Consider the following 21,763-nt stretch of genomic DNA (forward strand, 5'->3'; position numbering starts at 1 on the left):
GGAACCCTCTTGCACTGTTGGTGGGAATGTAAATTGATACAGCCACTATGGAGAACAGTATGGAGGTTCCTTAAAAATCTAAAAATAGAAGTACCATATGATCCAGCAATCCCACTACTGGGCATATACCCAGAGAAAACCATAATTCAAAAAGAGACATGCACCCCAGTGTTCATTGCAGCACTATTTACAATAGACAAGTCGTGGAAGCAACCTAAATGCCCATCGATAGACGAATGGATGAAGAAGTTGTGGTACATATATACAATGGAATACTACTCAGCCATAAAAAGGAACAAAATTGAGTTATTTGTAGAGACGTGGATGGATCTAGAGACTGTCATACAGAGTGAAGTCAGAAATAGAAAAACAAATATCGTATATTAACGCATATATGTGGAACCTAGAAAAATGGTACAGATGAACTGGTTTGCAGGGCAGAAATTGAGACACAGATGTAATGAACAAATGTATGGACACCAAGGGGGGAAAGCGGTGGAGGGGGGGGTGTAGGTGGTGGTGTGATGAATTGGGCGATGGGGATTCTCATGTATACAAAGATGTGTATAAAATTGATGACAAATAAGGACCTGCTGTATAAAAAAATAAATAAAATGAAATTTTAAAAAAAAGAAAAATATTGAATTTCAAACGCTCATTATATTAAAAAAATCAGAAATGTGTCATATAAAATATTCAGAAGTAAATACCATTAATAGTTTGGAACACACACACACAAACATGCACACAACACATACGTGCACACACAGAGATACATGGGCAGGATCCTGCTCTTCTAGCATAAACAGGTCAAAGTGAAGTGTGGAACAGGCTTATAATGGATCATGAGAGCATATTATTAAATTTTCAGGAGTTTTGTGAGTTGGTTGATAAGCACAGCCATTATTAAAAAAATAAAATAAATTATTTTAAAAACAAAAGTAATACATACTTAAATATACTCATCAGTTTCTAATTATTTTACTACATTTTGCCTTTATGTGTGCTCTGGAGGTCATTTACATCTCATGCATCTGGGTGATGGACGTGTTGTGTAATGGTTTGAGGCTGTGCACTTCTTCCCATATCTGCAATCAGTGACATCAAGTTGGTAGCTTGAAACTGACCATGGTGAGACTATCTAACCCCAGGGTCTTTTCTTCTTTTCAGATTGCTGGTTGTTAAATATTTAACAGCATACCACTGGGTTAAAATTATGCTAATGGAAGTGATGCATATTTTGTCTGCGGGTCCAAATGAAGGCTACATGTGTCTTTGTCTACAACTCCCTGCCTAGAAGTAGAATAACTGGAGATGAGGAATACAGCTTGCTTCACAATCAATACTAGATGAAGTAAAAAAGGTTTCCTTGTGGCAAAGTATTTAAGAGTTAGCGAACTTAAACGTATTATAAATTTTTCTTTTATAAACAGACAATGTTCTAAACCTGCTGACTTTCTCCATGATGAAAGTCGTGTCAGTAAAATGTACATAAAAGATATTTGGGAAAAATAAATACACTTGTCTTTTGGAGGCAAAGGTCATGTTGTAACAAAGTGTGAGCAAGTAATAGCTTTTCAAAATAAACCCATGCTTTGGAGAACATAACTTTATACTGAAAATGGATAGTGGAAATTTCTCCAGAGTTATGTGATTTTTGAGGCTGAAAATTATGTAAGTGAGCCACTTATAAAGACTCACCTATCTGCTTACTTTCAAAACTTGGAAACAGGGTATTCTAACCTTATACACAAACTAACTTATTAACAGTATGAAACGGTAAAACCTTCCAATTATTTTGCAAGAACAAAATTTGACTTCAGGAAAAATGGAAACTGGCAGCTGAATTTCAACAAGTACCTCTGCATAATTGTATAATTGGTGGATGAGACTGGAAAATGAATATCACTATTTATTAGGCATGGTCCATAAAGCACTTATTCCATTTGGTATCTATGCATGTTGGTGAAGCTCCTTTTCAGTTATTTCAAAACCGAGTACTAGAATAATCTGAATTTAGAACCAAAGCTTCGAATGGGTATGTTACAAAGTGTTACACCAAGATGTCAAAAAAAATCAAGCATATTTTACCATTGCTAAAACACATTTTTTTAGTGAGAGCAAAAATATGCTGTGTCCTAATAATTAAAATGAAAATGTTTTTAAAAGGTCGTTTATTTGATACTTGTACTTTCCTTTTAAAATTCTCAAGGGTGGTACTTGAACCAGTATCAGCATCATCTGGGCCTCTCAGCCCTGCTTCACTGCTTTGAGTTAAACAGAGGAATCACCTACATTTGAGAGTTTTGGCAGAAGTATGATCAAGGGATGACAAAGGTACTTTTGTCTTAAGTAATTCCTGACATTTTGAAGTCAGTTTACAGTAAAACAGACTTTCTGAGAGTAAATAGATTCCCTACTTGGTGTAAATCCCAGCTCCGATTTTATACTAGCACCAAATCATAAAGGTATATAATAATACTAGCTAATATAATATGTACTATGTGCCAGGCATTGTCCTAAGTTCTCCTCTTGAATTAACTCATTTAATCCTCCCCGCAGCCCTGCAATGTGGATCTGCTGTTTTCCTCAGTGGACAGACGAGGATGCTGAGGTCCAGAGATGTTACTTGCTCAAGGTCATACTGCTAATAAGTGGCAAAGTCAGGACTTGGACCTAGTCAGTATGGCTCCAGACCCCATGATCTTAATTATTACACTGCATTGCTTGGGTACAAAATGTATAAATGAATAAATACCTGTTTCTTGGGGATGCATACTCAAATATTTTTATTGATGGGGAACATGATCAAAAAAAAGTTTGGAGACTACTAGCCTAGGGGATATGAGCTCAAATGACATGAAAATCTTTTCATAATGTGGCCGCAGCCAGTCTCTCAGACCCACCTCCTGCTCTCCTTCCTTACAACCTGTGCTCTGAATTCTACCGTCTTGAACTAGACCCTGGCAGCTCCCTGAATTCCTAATGCCTCCTCTCATCTCCTACTCCGACGTGGCCTTCGGAACTTGGCTCAGGCCTCTCTCTGCCTTCCCAGTATTTTCTGCATACTTCTCCGTGACACTTGCCCCACTATTTTGTAATTACCTATTCACTTGTTTATTTGTGTATGTCTGGCACCTAGTGAAGAGGCTGGCATTTCGTAGGTGCTGTTGGCGTGAATGCACGATGGATGAAAGAGAAATCAACCACTGCCCTAGGAGTTGCTCTGTGACCTGTAATTTGTGTAACGGCCACCAGAGGGGGGCAGATGAACAGGGTCCAGTGAACAGCACCATCTGGAAGAATTCAGGCTGAGAATTTAAGGAACTATTCTAGGGCCAGAAGGGAAGTTCGTTGGGCACACAGGCCATTCTTCTGTTTTGGACAAGAACAAACAAACCCTTCCTGGTAAGCACAGGGATAAAGTCTGTGCTTTATTTTAATTTTTTTGAACCTGGACAGTCCTCAAATCAGAAAACTTGGATTCTGGTTCCAACTCTAATATCTACTTAGCTTGTTGGATCTCAGACAAGACCCTTGGGTTTTGGAGCCTTAGTTTCTGAATTTGAAAAATAGAAGGTGTACTCATTTTGCCTACCTCCCAAGGATGTTCTGAGATCCACAGGCAATAATGCACATGAACACCCTAAAAATGACAAGGCAACATGTGAGGTGTAATTAGAATCAAGGGGATAAAGAAAAATAAGTTCAACCACCCTTGTTCAAAATTAGTTTTTTGAAATGTGGGTTGAAAACCAAGATATCCTTTTGGTTCAATCAGCAAGGACCTGCCTTGAAAGCAGAGACGCATGGAGATTTCAAGCTGGGGGTTTTTTAGACCATCTCATTAACTTGGCTCCCACTTGACCATCTTGGCCATATTGCCAGGGACCCACTAGTCCATCTGCATCTAACATCATCTACACCTGGATCATTCACATATCTCATCACACCTGTACATTTTTAAGAAAAAATTTTGCAAATGTGCATAGATGTTATTGGAGTAAATAAAACAAAAATCATAAAAAAGCTTTCCTGAGTTTCTAGTCAAAATGTATTTTTAAAATTTATTTATTTATTTATTTATTTTTGGCTGCCTTGGATCTCTGTCGCTGTGCGGGCTTTCTCTAGTTGTGGCAAGCAGGGGCTGCTCTTCGTTGCGGTGCGCGGGCTTATTGCGGTGGCGTCTCTTGTTGCCGAGCACGGGCTCTAGGCGCGAGGGCTTTAGTTGTTGCAGCACGTGGGCTCAGTAGTTGCGGCACGTGGGCCCTAGAGCATACGGGCTTTAGTAGCTGTGGCTCACGGTCTCTAGAGCGCAGGCTCAGTAGTTGTTGCTCTGCCGTAGCATGTGGGATCTTCCTGGACGAGGGATCGAATCCGTGTCCCCTGCATTGGCAGGCGGATTCTTAACCACTGCACCACCAGGGAAGTCTCAAAATGTATTTTTAAAATCAGAAAATAATTAAAAATACACTTAGAATGGAGTTGCATTCTGTGCATACTGAACCCATGCAAATTCGACAATATGGGCTTAGCAAACTCACAAACAGCAAAACAACAATGAAACCTATAATCATTTAATAATGTTAGCTGTTTGGTTACCGTTCCTCTCAAGGAGGGGATGTCTGGGCTGAGCAGAGATTGGTAGATGTGACTGTTTCCTCTTGGTGGGTCTCTGACCCTACAAATGCCTCTCAAAATAAGTGTATCTCTGCGTTTGTGAGTAATTTAAAGGATTTTTTTTTTTTTTTTTTTTTTTTTTTTTGCGGTACGCGGGCCTCTCACTGTTGTGGCCTCTCCTGTTGCGGTTCCGGACACACAGTCTCAGTGGCCATGGCTCACGGGCCTATCCGCACCGCGGCATGTGGGATCCTCCCGGGCCGGGGCATGAACCCGTGTCCCCTGCATCAGCAGGCAGACTCTCAACCACTGTGCCACCAGGGAAGCCCAATTTAAAGGATTTTAAAGGGGAATATTTATATGGGCAATAGTTTTGCCTTATATTTTATCTTTAGAACCTAACTCACCATGGAAGATGTGTCACGTGGAGGTCCGGGAAATGTTTGGCACAAAATAGGAAGCCTCAGTGGAAACGGCTGATGGAGCCCAGAAAAACCTGAGACCCCCCAGTGGCTCCCAGAGACTGCGGCGGAACCAGGCCTTTCACTCAAGGCCAGTGCTCTTCCCACCACAACTGTGCACGTGTCTACACCTTTGGTTCTGGAGGACCCCCTGCACTAGGCTTCGGGCGTCCGTGAGCTCCTAAACTGTGCATGTCTGCGGTACCCTCTCCCAACACAGACAGTCCACCCTCACACATCTCTTTTCCAGGGTCCCCCCTTCCGCCTAGAGTTGTAGGGCATGGCAAACCTTCCTGCTGATCGTCTCCATTCTGTTTCTTGTGTAGCCCTAATATTTGAATCTGGACGTGAGCTGGAAGAGATTCTCAAGTCAGTTTTGAGTCTCACTCAAGGCAATCAGAGGCGTGTGGAAAGAGCCTCAGAGGCCAAGCAGCCTCCAGAAGGCCAGCAGGCCCTGGTTTCCTTTCCTCCCTTCCTTCCTCAGAAACACCAAGGCCGGATGCACCCGACAACCCAGGAGCCCCATACCCTCTGACCCAGCTTTTGAGCTGCCTTTTCCTCTTGGGTGTGGCCTTGCTTCCCTGACACTTCTGGCCTTTATTCCTTGAAAGCCAGAGGACACTCTGGGGCCGCGGGGGCAGTCAGTCCCTTGCCTGGGGGTACAGGGTGCTGGGGAGCAGCCGACGGCCGCTGGCAGGCCCAGGAGTATAAGCAGGAGGCCTGTGTAGGCACCCATTTCACAGTCACCCACTCACCCTCTAAACGGAGCTCGGCTCTCAGTGCTACTCGGAGCTGCCTTCTCTCCTCTCTGGGGATGGGGAGGGGCGGTGAAGAGACCTCTTCAGTGAGGCGGAGAGTCAACACCGAGGCTCTGGAACAGGAGACTCCACAAGCCACAAACGAAGATGTGGAAATGAGGATTATCAGGCCTCCAAAGGCTTACTGACCTTCTTGAAGAAGCATATGTAGAAACTGGTGGAATTTTCCTCTGGCTGCCACAGCTGGGTGGCCTGAGCTTCTGCACAAAGAATTTAGTTAGATCGCAAGGAGAACTCGCCAGCATCGAGAACTCGTAGACACCAGAACGGGCTGTGAGGGAAGACAGTGGAATCTACTTTGGAGGTCTTTAAAAATAAGATGACTTCTCTCCAGTCTGCGACGGTCTGGAATGACAGCCCATGAAAAAACCTGAAAACATGGCAAAGGCAAAGCTCTTTATTTACACCTACCCTTGATTTGAAACTGTTTCAGATTTGTTATAAATCCCCGCATTCTTTGATTGTCTAACACAATATTAAACACACATTGAAGGTGCTTTGCACCGAGCCTGGATACTGGAGCTCCACTGTGGAGGAAGGAAATTAATATGCGACAAGGGAATCCCCGAGAGAGAACTTTGTATGGAAAATTGAGGTTCAAGGCCCTCCTCTGAGGGACTCCCAGGACTTTTCCCATTAAGTACCCTCCCCTCCACTATTTGTATAAGGTTTTGTAACCTCTGAAACCTTCCCCCAGACTCCTTCCTCATCTCCTTCCTAATCTAGTTCCTAAAACTTCCAGAAGACTCTCTGGATGTGTCCTGAATCCCCTATTGCTGCTTTAACTGGGAAACACAGAGGCAGGAGAGTGGGCTGAGAGAGGAAGCCTGGGGGCAGTCAGGGGAACCCTGACCCTGAGACCACCCCCTCACTTTCCTCTTCCTTTTCTCAGTCACCCTCAGACCCCATCCTCTATACTTAGCCATGTTTTCTGAACCAAAACAGGGACATGGGATCTGACAAGTGTACTTATGGGAAAAATGGGACGTGGTGTCCTTGAGACTGGAATTGGGGAATCCTAGTCTCGGATCACACAATAAGCCCTAACCACAAAATCAAGTACGTGCTTGTTGGCTTCTCTAGACCTTGTCAGTGTGGCAAGAGTTTCACATACAGATGGATTCACGTGTAGATGAGGCCACGTCAGCCATGGTTTAGGGACCCCAAATAGCGTGAGAGCCATTGTAAGATGTTCAGCAGCGCTCGGCACACTGCCTTTGATAGCATCCCCCCACCCCAAAGATAGTAAAAGGGACAGTTGACCCTTTAGCAACGTGGGGATGAATCCACATGTAATTTACAGTCTTTCCTCCGCATCCGCAGTTCCTCCGCATCCGCGGATTCAACCAACCTCAGACTGTAGTACTGTAGTATTTACGATTGAAAAAAAAATCCATGTGTACGTGGACCTGCACGGTTCAAACCTGGTCGTTCAAGGGTCAGCTTCTTTCCTCTGCCCTCTGCCCTCTGAGAAGTACATGAACGCCGTGCAGTGGACAAGCAGACATCACATACTGTGCTGCATGCATTTAACTCACACATTTATTGAATTATATTTATTCTGAGAGACAATATCATTTTTGTTCAGGTCCCAGACATTCCAGAAGGCATTCAAAAGCTTTGGACCTCAGATGCTCTGCCTATAGGATCCAGTGGATAAAATGCCTTGGACATTGGACATTTGCTTAGAGGAACAGACTCAGAGAAATAAGCACACAGCTTTGGCATATCATCTGCAAATCCAAACATATTGATAAGCGTTACTTTAAAATGTATGTTTGTGGTGGCAAGAGGGCAAGTGGTGGGCTGTTGAGGGAAGGAAGGTCCTCGAAAAGTTCCAGAAATTACCTGACTCATCGTGACCATCCTTGGGTGTGAATGGAAAGTATGTCGTATTGTTAATTACAGGGGAGCAAAATGCCCTTAGTTTTGCTGTTGTTTTGGGAACAGTTTCTGTTCTATTTTTAGGGAACTTAAATATTCGTCAATGCAGAGGGCTTCTACGGTTTTGGCCACCTTGCCATTCCTCACCACACAGTCTTCTACCGTGAAGGTTTTTGGGGTCTTTGCCCTCTTGGTGTGAGGTGTCTTCGATTTATGAGGAATAAAGGGGAATGCCTAGCTGAACAAACATTGGGCATCGATTGTGTGTCACGCTGTGTTCCAGGCTCTGTGGAGTCTAGCGGTGAATGAGACCCACAGGGGCCCTGCCTGCATGGAGTTTCCACTCAAGTGAGGGTTGATAAATAATATAAACATATGTAAATGAACAAGGTAATTTCAGATGGTGTAAGTACTATGAAGAAAAGAATCTGTTGATATGCCTGAGAGAGATAAGGGAGAAGGGTATGAAGCTACTTCAGGTTGCATGGTCCAGGAAGACTTCTTTGAAGAACTAGCATCATAACCAAGGCTTGAAAGCTCAAAGGAGCCAGCTGGGAGAAGGTCTTGGGGCAGAATCTTCTAGGCATAGGGATCAGCTGGTACAGAGGCCCTTACGTGAGAGCTTTGGTAAGTTTCAGGAACATAAAGAAGGCCAGTGAGGCAGGAGCATGGGTGGTAGAGGTGCATCCCAGGAGATGAGGCCAGTTTCAAAGGAAACTGTTAACGGGTCCACTATTCAAGCCAGCAGTTGCTCTGGTGTCCTGAACACCTTGTTCCCCAGAATGGGACGCCCATTTCTTTCTATCTCATTGACTCCACCCTCACGATTCAGCTGCTTTTTGCCTCTGCTTCCCTCTCTGTTGTCTTCACCATTGGCAGCTTCCTATTTCTCCATCCTTCTCTCAGTTCATTTTTTGCATTAACACTTCCCTAGGGCAAGGACCTGAGCACATTGGGGAATCACCACCAATAAGACTTGGTCCTGGTGGATGGGGTTTCAGGCAAGGCCTCTCATTGGCTGCCATCTCCCCTGGTCCAGCTTCTCCCGCCTGAGCTCTGGGTCTATCCATTGTGACCAGGCCCTCATGACCAGAGCTTGGCAACTTACTTTGAAGGAAACCATAATGACTACTTCCCTCAGGATCAGGTTGTATGCTTGGCCAGAATGAAAGAGACTGACAGAAGTTTTACAGGAAAGATATTTACAACCACGTTCCAGGAAACAAGGCTAATAGGGGCCTTGTTCTTTTTTTTTTTTTTTTTTTTTGGCTGCGTTGGGTCTTTGTTGCTGCACGTGGGCTTTCTCTAGTTGTAGCGAGCGGGGGCTACACTTCATTGCAGTGCGTGGGCTTCTCATTGCGGTGGCTTCTCTTGTTGCAGAGCATGGACTCTAGGCGCGTGGGCTTCAGTAGTTGTGGCTCGTGGGCTCAGTAGTAGTGGCTCGCGGGCTCTAGAGCACAGGCTCAGTAGTTGTGGTGCACAGGCTTAGTTGTTCCACGGCATGTGGGATCTTCCTGGACCAGGGCTTGAACCCGTGTCCCCTGCATTGGCAGGAGGATTCATAACCACTGCCTCACCAGGGAAGTCCCAGGGGGCTTGTTCTTAACAAAGTTCTCCTTAACAAATGGCTAGGTGCTTTAGCTACTCACTGATCCTTCCCCAGGGACCCCTGAGGCTGACCCTTCACCATCCAGATCTCAGAACTTCCAAGTCAGCTGTCCACACAGCCTCTAATGATTGGCTTTCCTCTTCTTACTGCTCAAGATGGTCACAATTCTATCTCCCGTCCCACATGCTCAACGTCTCCCTGCCATTTCTCTATCAAAAACTAGAGTTTATTTCCTCTCCCCTCAAATCTGCACTAGCTTTAATCAATGGAACACAATAGAAGTACTCTATGTAAGAGAATAACACCTTCCATCTTCACCTGTTGGGACATCCTTTCTTGGACCCCAGCTGCCACATTGTGAGGAAGCCCAATTAAGCATGAGAAAGACCCAGATGGAGAACAGAGGTCTCCAGCCAAAAGCCCCCACTGAGCTCCTAGTTGACTCTGAGCACCAACTGCCAGTCACGTACGTGAAGCCGCTGAGTTCCTCCTAACCATCCCAACATCCCAGTCAGCACCAGTGAGGTATTTGAATGCCTGGTCAATCCACAGCATTGTGAGAAATAATGAACCATTTTGTTCTACGTCCCTACGTTTTAGGGTGGTTTTGTGCAGAAGAGCCCCTAAATTTCCACAGTGTCCAGAATCCAAGTATAAGGGGGTTGTGAGGGGACAGCAAATAGGTTATATCCCATTGCATCACACGTGGCCTTATAGAGCTTCAGAATCAGGTACAGGTAGCCAGGCCTGGGAAAGTGAAGAGCAAAAATTTCGTTTTACTTGATCATTGCTTCTTTGTAAAGAATCAGAACAGAACTCCTTTATATCCCAGTGAGAAGCAGCCCAGGCCACTCTTGCTTGGGACCTTTCTCTAGTGATGGTGGCAGTTTAGGGAGAGGATGCAGGCACAGCCTGGAGGGCAGGAGAGGACTCAGTGTGATGAGCAGTACTGAGTCTGACATTTTGATCTGAGGGCTCAGAATTTGATACTGTCGTTTTCTATAGAATTAGAGAAGTTCACATGGATATTATTTTATTATTCAGATATTAATTCTTAAAAGATGAAATGAGAAACCTCTTGTTTTCTTTTCCCTTCACTTCCTTCCTCTCTCCTTTTTTGTTTTTTTAGGAGAATAAACAACAAAGATGTCCAACCTATTCTTGAGCTCCAGCCTGAAATTTGGATAGTTGGTCTTTACCCAAAGTCAATATTTTGAAAGAAGTTTGAACTAAGTCATTCATGCATTCTCAGGTTTCAAACATGGAAAATCCCCACAGTTTTCCATTTAAAAAGAAATTAGAAGTCTGAAAACTATGTACTGAAAAGTTATCAAACATAGTAGGCTGTAAACTCCAAACTTGGCAGGATGAAATGATCACCAAAGAAGGCAATTCAAGTCAAGTGTGAATCAAGCAGCCAAAGCTTGTAATGTGTTAAAGGCACGTAGACCAGAGCTTGTGTGGGGCACTGGACGGTGAAATCCTGTGTCACAGCTGACCTGCAGGGGCCTCCAGAAAAAGCCACTTATCTCTTGCCTGATCATTGCAGTGGTCTCATAACTGATCTCCCTGATTCGTGCCTGTATCTTTTTAAAGCACAAATCTGATCAGGTCATTTTCCTATTTACAAACTTCCAACGACTCTGCATTGACTTCAGGGTAAATCGACACTTCGCAAGACAGCTTAAGAGGTGCAAGCATGATCCATTTCTGCTTCCCTCTCTGGCCACAGCTCGGCCACACCCGAACAGACACTATTTTTCCCAGTCATGGTGAACTCCTGGTGTTCCAAGAATGCTCACTGCTCTCCAGCGTGAGTCCTTGGACATGCCGTTCTTTCTGCTGGGACTGCACCCCAACCCCAGTTCTTATGTGTCTACCAAGAATCAGCTCAGATGTCACCTCTTCCAGGAAGGATTAGGGGTCTCTCCTCTGGATTCCCGTAGCATTTGGGGATTTGCCACTCTGTGTAATCATATGTTTACACGTATATACCCCGCATTATACTGTACATATCCCCCATTAACTGCCTAAGGGCAGTTACTCTGCTGTGGTTGACTTTTGGTTTTTTTAAATTTATTTATTTAATTTTTTTTTGGCTGCACTGGGTCTTCGTTGCTGCGTGCGGGCTTTCGCTAGTTGCAGTGGGCAGCGGCTAGTCTTCGTTGTGGTGCGTGGGCTTCTTATTGCGGTGGCTTGTCTTGCTATGGAGCACGGGCTCTAGGTGCGTGGGCTCAGTAGTTGTGGCTCACGGGCTCTAGAGCGCAGGCTCAGGAGTTGTGGCGCATGGGCTTAGTTGCTCCGTGGCATGTGGGATCTTCCCGGCCCAGGGATCGAAACTGTGTCCCCTGCATTGGCAGGCAGATTCTTAACCACCGCTCCACCAAGGAAGCCCTGTGTTTGACTTTTTAATTCCTAAAACCAACATAGTACCAGACTTCTAATAGATGCTGGATAAATCATTGTGGATAAAAAATAAACAAATAGCTTTAAGCCCTAATTACATTTTTGCACCATGGGAAGAAGCCAGAGAAATATAGGGAAGCAGCGTTTTGAGAGGAGGGCCTAGGGAATCGAAACTCTAAAATCGGAAGAGAATTGTCTGTGTCATAATTTTGCCTAGAATTGATCCTTCCCTAGAAAATAACTCCCACATCCACAGTAGCTCAACCTAGCAGTGTTCTTGGTTTCAGAAGCGTCGCCACAATGGACTCTGTGTCACAGTTTGGAATTTACTCAGTTAATTAACAAAGATCATTTGAATTCCAACTGTGCCAGGCCTTGTGCTTATTAAAATGTGAAGACAGCCTGACTTGTTTTCCTCCAGGAGTTTGTAGTATCCTGGGGAATTGGTAATGGGATCTGGTTTTGACTTGATGCTATTTTTGTGAAGACTTCTGCAAGTAAAATGTTCCTGCTGCAATTACAGGGAACACAGCTGACCAATGTTCATTCAGCTCCAAAAAATGTTTTTAATTTTTCCAGGAAGAAAAAACATGCATAATAAAGCTCACCCAAGAGAGGAAATGTGGATGACACTCCCCACCATGAACACAAAACATTTTTGAACAAATGACTCATGAACAAATAAATAAGAATATATAGGATGCAGACACATAGAAGCAAGAAAATTCAAGCTGTGTGCTTCTGACCCACCTGAGTCAAAAGGATGGAGCAGATTTTTCTCCCTAGAGGTACAATCTGTCCCCAAAATCCTTGAGAATCATGGTCCAACTTCTACGTGTGGGGATAAAATGTCTTTGGGAGATGTTTATAAAGGAAATGGAAGCTGGTGAGAACCTAGAATGGACCCTCTGTCTCCTAGGTCAGTCTGCAAATACACCAGAATTGATGCTGCAGGAATACCAATATACAGATGACATCAACCAATGGACCTATGCCCGTGGATCACAGAGATATAGGATGGATATCATGAGGCGGAATTTGACATAGAGGTGTTGGGAAGAGAGCAGAGAAACATGCCTAAAATTCTTCTCTGGATGTTGACCACTTAGTCAACTGTCCAAATCTGAAATAGCCACTCACTTCTGCTTTTCTTCTGAAAGTTAAACTTCCGAGATCTAGAAATGTATTTCAAGGAGAACCTAAGGATAGTTGTTTGCCTTTTAATAATAACAGTGTTATTAAATAATGTACATGATAGGCTCCAGTTCTTCCCCCTCCCGCTGTATACACCCTCTGCCATCTATATTTGCCTTGTATATTTGTACCTCCCTGACCTAGACTTGTGCTTGGGCCAATGGAACGTGGTGGAAAGAGCTGAGCCTAGTCTTAAGGTGTAGTACCTGATTCTCCTTGTCTCTCTCTGTACCTCTTCTATTACCATGAGAAAAGCTTGTCCTGGGGAATTGCTGCCTCCTAGCAACAATCAAGACACATGGATCCCCATGAGCCCCAAATCAGTGAGATGCCAAGCCCAGATGGACTTTTAACTTGAAGCAGAGCCACTCAAATACTGCCAGCCTAGATCAGCAGACCCACAGCCAACCCTCAGACACAGGAGCAAGAGTTAATAATTGTTGTTTAAACCACTATTTGAGTTAATTTGTTATACAGCAATAACTGACTGAAACAGATAGTAATAATAGCCCAACTTGCCAAGGTCATTCAGCTAGTGCCCAGTGCAGATGGAATTCAAATTCGGCTCTAAATTCCATGCTCTTGGTCACCTCCTTATACGACTTTCAGATGTGCACCTAGTTAATACTCTGGTGAATTCTTCCCATGCAAAGATTTCTACTCTGGAATACAGAGAAAATAAGAAGATTTTAAGCCAGGAATGAAGAGAAGATGAGAAAATACACAGGTTTCTTTTTCATATGATTTGCAGGGTAGAGGGGAGCTACAATCATACCGGAATAATGCATTCATGAGAAAATTCAGTCAGAGCCCCTCAAAGTCTCATAAGGAGAGGGACAAGTATATTAAAAATAGAAAAGTAAAACAAAGCAAGATTCAGGATTAAAGAATGGCAGGCCACAAAAAAATAAGAAAAGACTTCCCCACGTTCCTGCTACTGTACTAGGATTTGCCTGTCATTTATTAGCTTCATGACCTTCTCCATGTATCAGTTTTCTCATCTGTGAAATAGGGATAATGAAAAAAATTACTTCATAGGGTTGTTGAGAGGATTAAACGAGTGAATACATATAAAGTTTACAAGAGTGTCTGGCACGTGGTAAGTGGTATATGCACGTTAGCTTAGTGATGCCTACATAACAGAGCTCCGGACTTAACATCTGCCTGGTGCTTCTGACTCCACCACTGGGATGGCTTTGTATAGTGTTAACTTAGCTACCAGAACTACCTTTCTCTGGCCTGACAACCTACAGCAACTTCAGGATTGATCCCCACCAAATGCAGAGGTAACAGCCCTGCACAGACATTTTCATCAGCTCCCACCATATATCCCTAGAGCAAATCTATGTTTTTCCATTTTACTCATCATGGTTCTGCTTCCCTGATCACACTTTCACTGGTACTCCCACCCCCACCCCTTAACGTATGAGTTGGGAGGTAAGACATTGGCAGCATTGAGAACGCATGGTTCTTTACAAAAATGTTTGCATTACCATGAACCCAAGCATTTCGGTTCTCAGCTATACCCCCGTCACTCACCACCTTCCTAGAACTTCTCTGTAGGAGAACTTTGAGCAACAGTGAATGAATACTGGCTGCTGAAATCCTCACAGAACAAATACTCAACTCCTGGCTTCAGACCACTGACGGGTAGAGTTAACCACAGATCTGTCATCATATTTCAAAATCAAAACAGTAGAATATCCCTAAAAATAAAAGAAAAAAGAATTCTATCTACCTCAATATTGCTATTTTCACAATTTCCCAGAAGGAGTTGTACAGAATAATACAAATGCTATGAAGATAGTTCCAAATGAAATACAGAATTCATAACAAGAGGATGTTGTTACTCAGGAAAAAGGCAACCCAGTGTACTTTGGGATAGTACTGCAGCCATGAAAACAAGCTCAGTGTTCGTGTCAGATAAACAGTCGTAGTCACAGCTCTGGAAGTTTAGGAAGTGACTCATCCTGAGGAGCGGGCACTGGGTGAAAGCAGTCGTTTACCTCAGCCCTTTGGCAGCTGACAAACACATTCGTTTTTCCCTGTGACTTTGCCACTGGGAGATGCTGCGGCAGCCGTGTGCACTGACATCTCCATTTCTACAGCAAATGTCATTTACTTCATCTGCCCCAAGATGCCTGCATTCTCGGCCCTCAACCTTCCACCGTCCTTGGGGAGGCCGTTCTCTAAAGCCAATGGATTTCCTGCTCGGTGGAGAGAAAGTACTTCAAAAAGCCTCTCCTTGCAAGAGGGACCCACTGTTAAGGACTTTCCATCTGAGATGTGTTGGCTGAGTCCATGGGACAGAGAATAGAGCAGGGTCCAGTCCCAAACCCAGTCAACCAGCAAAGGAAGAAAGGGACTGAAAGGGAGATCAGAGAGCAGACACAAGGCCAAAGTCACTGTGTGTGGGGTGTCCTGCAAACAGGAAGTGATGGCTGGGGTCAGGGCCACAGCAAGGCCAGGGATGGAGACATGGAGGAGGGGTCAGGCAGGAGAGGTTGAAGGGCCCCTGATTCTGAAGCTTGGGCTGGAGCTGGTCAAGGGTCAAGAGTCATCACCAGAAGGGCTCTGCTGATTGCACTGTTGTCCTTTCTTCCTTCAGCTGAGTGTGCTTCGTGACTGGGACTAGGAATTTCTACTGGCAAAGCCATCAAAGGGTGAGCACTCAGGAAGCAGTGTGGTATAATGGAGGTGTGTCTTTCATTTGCACCAGGGCACGTGAACTACCGTGTTCCCAGAGGCATTACTCATAATTGCTCCCAACCTGAAACTAACCAAACTATCTCAGCTACAGAATGGATCAGAAGTAGAGGTATATTTATAAACAAATTGTGGGTGATTTGTACAGTATTAGACTCAAATGGTAGTGGAACACTGTATTAGACTCAAATTATTATAAACTGGGTGGTTTCCAATCACAGAAATTTATTCTTCCCAATTCAGAAGGCTAGAAGTCCACAGTCAAGATGTAGGTAGGGTTGGTTCCTCCTGGCAGCTTGGAGGGAGGTTTTGCTTTGTCTTTCCCACAGCTTATGGTGGTTGCCCACAATCTTCAGCTTCCTTGGCTTGCGGCTGCATCACTCCAGTCTCTGCCTCTGTCTTATCATGACCTTCTCCTCTCTGTGTCTTCTTGTAAGGACACCAGTCATAGGACTTAGGGTCCACCTCAATCCAGTATGACCTCATTTTAAATGAGTACATCTGCAAAGACCCTATCTATATAAGGCCACATTCCGAGATTCTAGGTGGACATGAATTTTGGGACACTGTTTAAGCCAGTACAAATACTACAAAATAATGAAAATCACTAAAGTACAGCTACATGCAGCAATGTAAATGAAACTCTCAAACCCAATATTTAATGAAAGAAGCTAGACACAAAGGACTATGTACTGTGATATTACACTGTAAAATTCAAGGTTAGGAGAAACTAAGCTATAGTGTTCAGGGATGGTGACGGTACCATAACGAAAAGCAAGTCAATGATTCCTATAAGTCAGGATAGTGGTTACCTTGAAGAGGAGATGGGGAAAGGGGGATGAGTGGGGTTTCTGGCATGCTGGAATGTTCTATTTCTTCTTTTGTATGTGTAAGAATAGTTTGTTATCATTTATTTAAAAAGACACATAATAGTAAATGTATAAATTATTCCTGGAAAGATACATAAGAAACTGATAACAACGGTAGTCTTGAGGGGGATGGGGGATGGTAGCATCTACGTGGCCCATGGGACCAAGGTGGGAGACTTATTTTTCATTGTATACCCCAAATTCTGTAAGATATGCATATATAGCCTATGAAAAAAATTAAAATAAACTGCTCTGTGGTTTGTCTCCTCGGAAGAAATAGGTAATACTGACTCCTGTTTTAAAAATATAACAAAAAATATAGTAGTAGCAACAAAAATGAACCTTGACCTTTATCTCACACTTTATACAAAATAAATTCAAAACTGATCATAGACTTAAATGTAAATCTATAAAGCTTTTAGAAAACATAGGAGAAAGTCTCCCTGACTTTGGGTCCAGCAGAGTTCTTAGATAACAACACCAAAAACACAATCCACAAAAGAAATTGATAAAGTGGACTTAATCACAGTGTAAACCTTCTGCTCTGTAAAAGAAAATAAAGATAAGTCACAGACTAAGAGAATATATTTACAAATCATGTATCTGACAAACAACTTTTATCCAGGATATATAAAGGACTCTCAAAATTCAATATACAGATAGAGAACAGATCAGTGATTTCCAGGAGTTTGGGATGGGGGAGGGTTTGACTACAAAAGAGCAACATGAGGGAAATTTAGCTGGCGGTGGCATTGTTAGGTAACTTGAGTGTTATGGTGCTTACATGACGCAATACAGTTGTCACAACTCAGAACTGTACCTTCAAAGAAGTGAATTTTATGGTATGTAACTTTAAAAATAACCTTAAAAAAATCACAACCTGATCAAAATGGTCCAAATTACCTACTTGCTGACAACTTATCATTAGCCCAAATGTAGACGATGTTGATCAAGCGCAATGGAATGAGGAGACCGTAAATAACCTGAAGTCCAGTATGTAATGGACCACGGTTGCCTTTGGGCTACTCATCTCTAACTCTTACTTCCTTAGAATGCCAAGAGATAGGAATGTACTACTGAGTAAAAACAGCATTAACTGTGGGACAGTTTGAGAGAACAATTATAATAATAAACTCTTTACTAGCCCCTACTGCGTGGAAATCATGTGCTATGGGATTCAAGAAGTAAGTCGGGAAAGTCCATGCCCCAGTGATCTACAGTAGAAAACGCTTAATGATTTTATCAACACAAGATAGTGTGGCTGGCAGTTCAATTAAATAACCAAGACTATCCTCCCTCCCCTGACCCATCACATTTACACTGTAGTTGAGAGGCTGGGGATGACAAGCCCTAATTGCTTTTCCTTTTAACAACCTTGTGCCTCAAACAGAAATCCAGTTGCAGCTCTATTATTATTGTATTCAGAGGATCTGATTTTTCAGAGGGTAGGAAAACGGGGGAGACTTGCAGGAGTTATAAGACTGTGGCCCTTTCTGGGCATCCGTTCCATAAACAGATTTTTTTTTTTTAAAGTGACGAGAGTAGGGGAAAAGAAGACTGGATTGTCTTTAAAATGCTTTTACCTCTGAAATGTTTAGGAATTTATGCTTTAAACAGAATACTGGAGTGAAGGGAACTCCCAGCCTGTTGGCATAAAGGCGTTATCACTGTGGTGCATCACTTAATGATTTGGGTTTTCCACCTGGCCGTTTCTCTCCTCACTGGCTTCTAGATGTATCTAAACGAACTCATGTTTCCCAGCCTAAATCAACCCAAAAGAATCAATTAATTGCAGTCTGTGAGAGCTGGGAGCAACAGAAATATGAAATTTTTTGCATGAGTTTTTTGACTAGTTTGATCCCGTTTAGGCAATTTTGACTTAACAGAAAGGTAGTACAGTACAATGGTCAAGGGAGGGACTCTGGTGGCAGTGTCTGGGTTCAAGTACCAACTCTGGCACTTATTAACTTTATGTCCTTTATGCCTCAATTTCCTCACCTGAAAAATGGAGTTAATCATAAAGTGTACCTCATGGGACTGTTGTGACAATTCACTGAGTTTATACATCTGAAGCACATAGAAGAATGTGTGACACATGGTAGGTAAAATTAAAAATGTTTGCTAATATTATATACGTGCTCTCCTCTTTTAAATCTTAGTTTAAAAAATAAAAAAAATTAAAAAATAAAAAAAATAAATAGTAAAAATCAGTATATCAAAACTAAAAGGTTTCACCCATCCTGCTATGTATTGGCGGCATCCTATAACCGTTCTTGTTACTATAGGCATTAAAAAAAAGAACAGTGGATTAAAAAAAAAAATGTAGTGGCAAATGGTCAGCAGGAGGCTGAGAGGTCCTGTGACACAGGGAGGACCCAAGTCAGTTGGGCTGGGTGCCATTCTTGTTCTGCCACTGAGTGACGTGAGCTGCCTTTGACCAGAGTTTCTACATCTGTAACTAGAAAAAGGATGGGAATTCCCTGGTGGTCCAGTGGTCAGGATTCGGCTCTCTCACTGCCAGGGCCCGGGCTTCGATCCCTGGTTGGGGGACTAAGATTCTGCAAGCCCCACAGTGTGGCCAAAAACCCCCTCCAAAATTAGAAGACGGGCCAGGCAAATTCTAAAGTCCCCTCCAGCTCTAGCAACTAGTATAAGATTTATGTCCATATGTAGAGATTTCAAAGTTTGTCTTCTGTCTCCAACGCACCTGTTTCAAGGTGCAGGCTGTAAACACTGCTGATGTACTGTTTCCACGGTGCTTTGGGGCTTTCCACGAATTCCTTGGGTCAAAAGTTATATGTTCTACGTTCATATCTGCTCTAACACGTGGCTTTCTGATCATGTACGTACTTAGAAATCCTTTTATAATAACTCAACCAATGCTAGAGCCACAAATGAGTGAAATAAGTATAGTACATTTTGCAAATGTAGATGAGGATGCTAACTTGGGAATAAATTATCATTAATTAAACCAGTAAGTACTTTGAAATGGTAGTTTGGACATGCTTTACCTTATAATATGGTGTAAGTTTTGATCACTTGCATACGGTATAGGCACTTGCAAATAGTATAGTCTAACCCACTGGGAACTAAATTATTCCAATTTCCCCAATCATTTAGTTCATGTTACAACTATTGTAAAGTTAATCCAGTTTAAGCCCTTGTTCTTCAAATTGGTCTTTCTTGGTCTCCTAAATTAAAATTAACTATGTCTTACTCCACTGTGAGGAAAAGTTCTATTCAGGTCCCATTTTTCTATCTTGAATAATTACGCTTCTTTAAAAACACAGGAATTTAGTTCTCCTCAAATATAACACTATATAAGTACCTTAATAAGTTATAGTACTTGACATTAAGAGGACTCTTGAGGAGAAGGCAGTGCTTTCATTCAGTGCTATGCTTTGTGTAACTATTCTATTTTGCTGATGGGTAAACTGAGACATGGTGAGGAATCCACTTAGAAAAGAAGAAAAAAGTTTTAGGCAAACACATAACTGGGTTTGACTGGGACTGGGCTACTTAATACCAGGGGATTTCAGGCAAGGAACTTTACCTCTCTGCACTGATTTCCTTATCTGTACAGTGGGGCTAACAATATCTAACTTGTGGGGCTATAAGTGATAATTAAATGATTTCATATTCGAAAGTGCTTCTGATGGTGTCTGGTTAGTCTGAGTAACTTTCAGTAAAAGATCTGATTGAACAGCGTGAGTGGCTGGTCCAGGTCTCTCCACCATCCTTATCTAAAAGCACCCATCTCCAGTAAAGGCTTATGCTAAAAATACAGTCTGCCACTTCCTTATCTGCAACTTTCTAAATGACTTACTATATTTTTGTGGTCTAGGTCCCTCTCTTCCTCCTCCACTGCCAGGGCCCAGGACTCACAGGGAGAGGCCCCAGCAAGTGCTTCTCTCAGCACCTGGTCTCACTGCTCCACCCTCCCCGAGTACTTCTGGCTCCAACAGGAAACGCATGGCTCTCTGAAATGTTCTAGTGCTTGACGTGGCTGGTGGTTACAAAGGTGTTCATTTTTTAGTATTGCATTAAGCCATTTTACTTTCTGTATGCATGCCATTTTTCACAATAAAACAAGTGGGTGTTTAGAAACTTGTGGCTCCAGGTTCTGGCAGTAGCTATGGGGTCCTGGGTAAGTTGCCTCTCTGGAGCTCAGTTTCCTCATCTGTAAAATGAGAAGATTGGGCCAGATGACCTCTGAGGCCCCTCCCAGGCCTCCCATTCTGGGTTTATAACTCATCTGATTCTCCAAGCATGTCTCTGAGGAGGGGAGAACACCAGCCATTACATTTACAAAGGAGGGAACCATTGAGCGAGGCTTATGATATCAGAGTCAGACTTTGAAACCAGAAGTGATCTCTGGTGGCCTCGGCCTGCAGCAGCTTGAAGCCGGGTCTCAGTTCCCCAACCAGAGATGGAAGTCAGGCTGCGGCAGTCAGAGAACTGGATCCTAGCCACTAGACCAAGAGGGCCAGTGGCCAGTGACAAGGCCCTGGCTTGTCTGCTTTGTAGGAATAAACTTCAACAAAGAGATGGAAAATAGTGAAACAAGTAAAGTGTTTATTAGGAGGAAAATGTATGCGTGAGTAGGCACACACAGGCGGTCTCAGAGAGAGAGTCGTGCCCTCGTGGTAGTTTAAATCACTTACATGGGGCATTTCTTCCAGGTTTCCTCGGACCAATCACCTTGCTTTGCCTGGTCCTGATTCCGTATTTGGTATATCTCAGGGTCCTCCTCTGTGTGCCCAAGCATCTCTTAGCCAAGGTGGATTCTAGTGAAGAGGCCTATGGGTAGGTTGACATCACCTATTATGACATCACCCCTTTCCTTTTTGGCCCCCTAGGAGACTTTCTGTGCATGTGTAGTCAGGAAGGTCTCCTTGACCTTGAGAATGAGAAATATGTGGTCTCTTTATCTCTTATCTGGGCAAGGCTCAGCTCTCCAATGTCCCTGCCATTATCTTATCCTGGAGTATCTGCCCACAGGAGACAGATTCCAGCTGCTTAGCCTGTGTCCCGTCTATCTCCTGCCTCAGAGGCAGGAGATTTGAGTCTCAGTTCTGTCCACAGACATCAGGAGACCATGAACAGATCTCTTCAGCTCTCTGGGCCTCGGTTTCCTCAGCTACACGATGGTTTTAGGAAAAGAATCTTCCGTACAGAGTTGATGAGAAGATTAGA

The 21,763-nt window shown here is 43.3% G+C and overlaps 2 long non-coding RNA genes across 9 annotated transcripts in view; one reads left to right on the plus strand and one right to left on the minus strand.

Moving 5' to 3' along the window:
* LOC129392857 (uncharacterized) overlaps positions 1 to 14,712 on the minus strand; it is a 41,746-nt gene extending 27,034 nt beyond the window's left edge. The window contains exons 1-3 of one of the 8 annotated variants that reach the window (XR_008619540.1): positions 14,535 to 14,701; positions 5,837 to 6,269; positions 2,513 to 4,386 (exon numbers count right to left, since the gene is read on the minus strand). This is a non-coding gene — a long non-coding RNA (uncharacterized lncRNA). Of the gene's footprint in view, positions 1 to 2,512; positions 4,387 to 5,836; positions 6,270 to 14,485 lie in introns of those variants that run through there. The other 7 variants (XR_008619544.1, XR_008619536.1, XR_008619546.1 and 4 more) reach the window with 7 other exon arrangements.
* Positions 14,713 to 15,043: 331 nt separating this feature from the next.
* LOC114486328 (uncharacterized) lies at positions 15,044 to 20,682 on the plus strand. The gene is made up of 3 exons (XR_003679912.1): positions 15,044 to 15,217; positions 15,601 to 15,655; positions 20,412 to 20,682. It is a non-coding gene; the product is annotated as an uncharacterized lncRNA (long non-coding RNA).
* The last annotated feature ends 1,081 nt before the right edge of the window (positions 20,683 to 21,763 follow it).

This window comes from Physeter macrocephalus, chromosome 1 (assembly GCF_002837175.3).
Source record: "Physeter macrocephalus isolate SW-GA chromosome 1, ASM283717v5, whole genome shotgun sequence".
In the NCBI taxonomy this organism is placed as follows: domain Eukaryota; kingdom Metazoa; phylum Chordata; class Mammalia; order Artiodactyla; family Physeteridae; genus Physeter; species Physeter macrocephalus.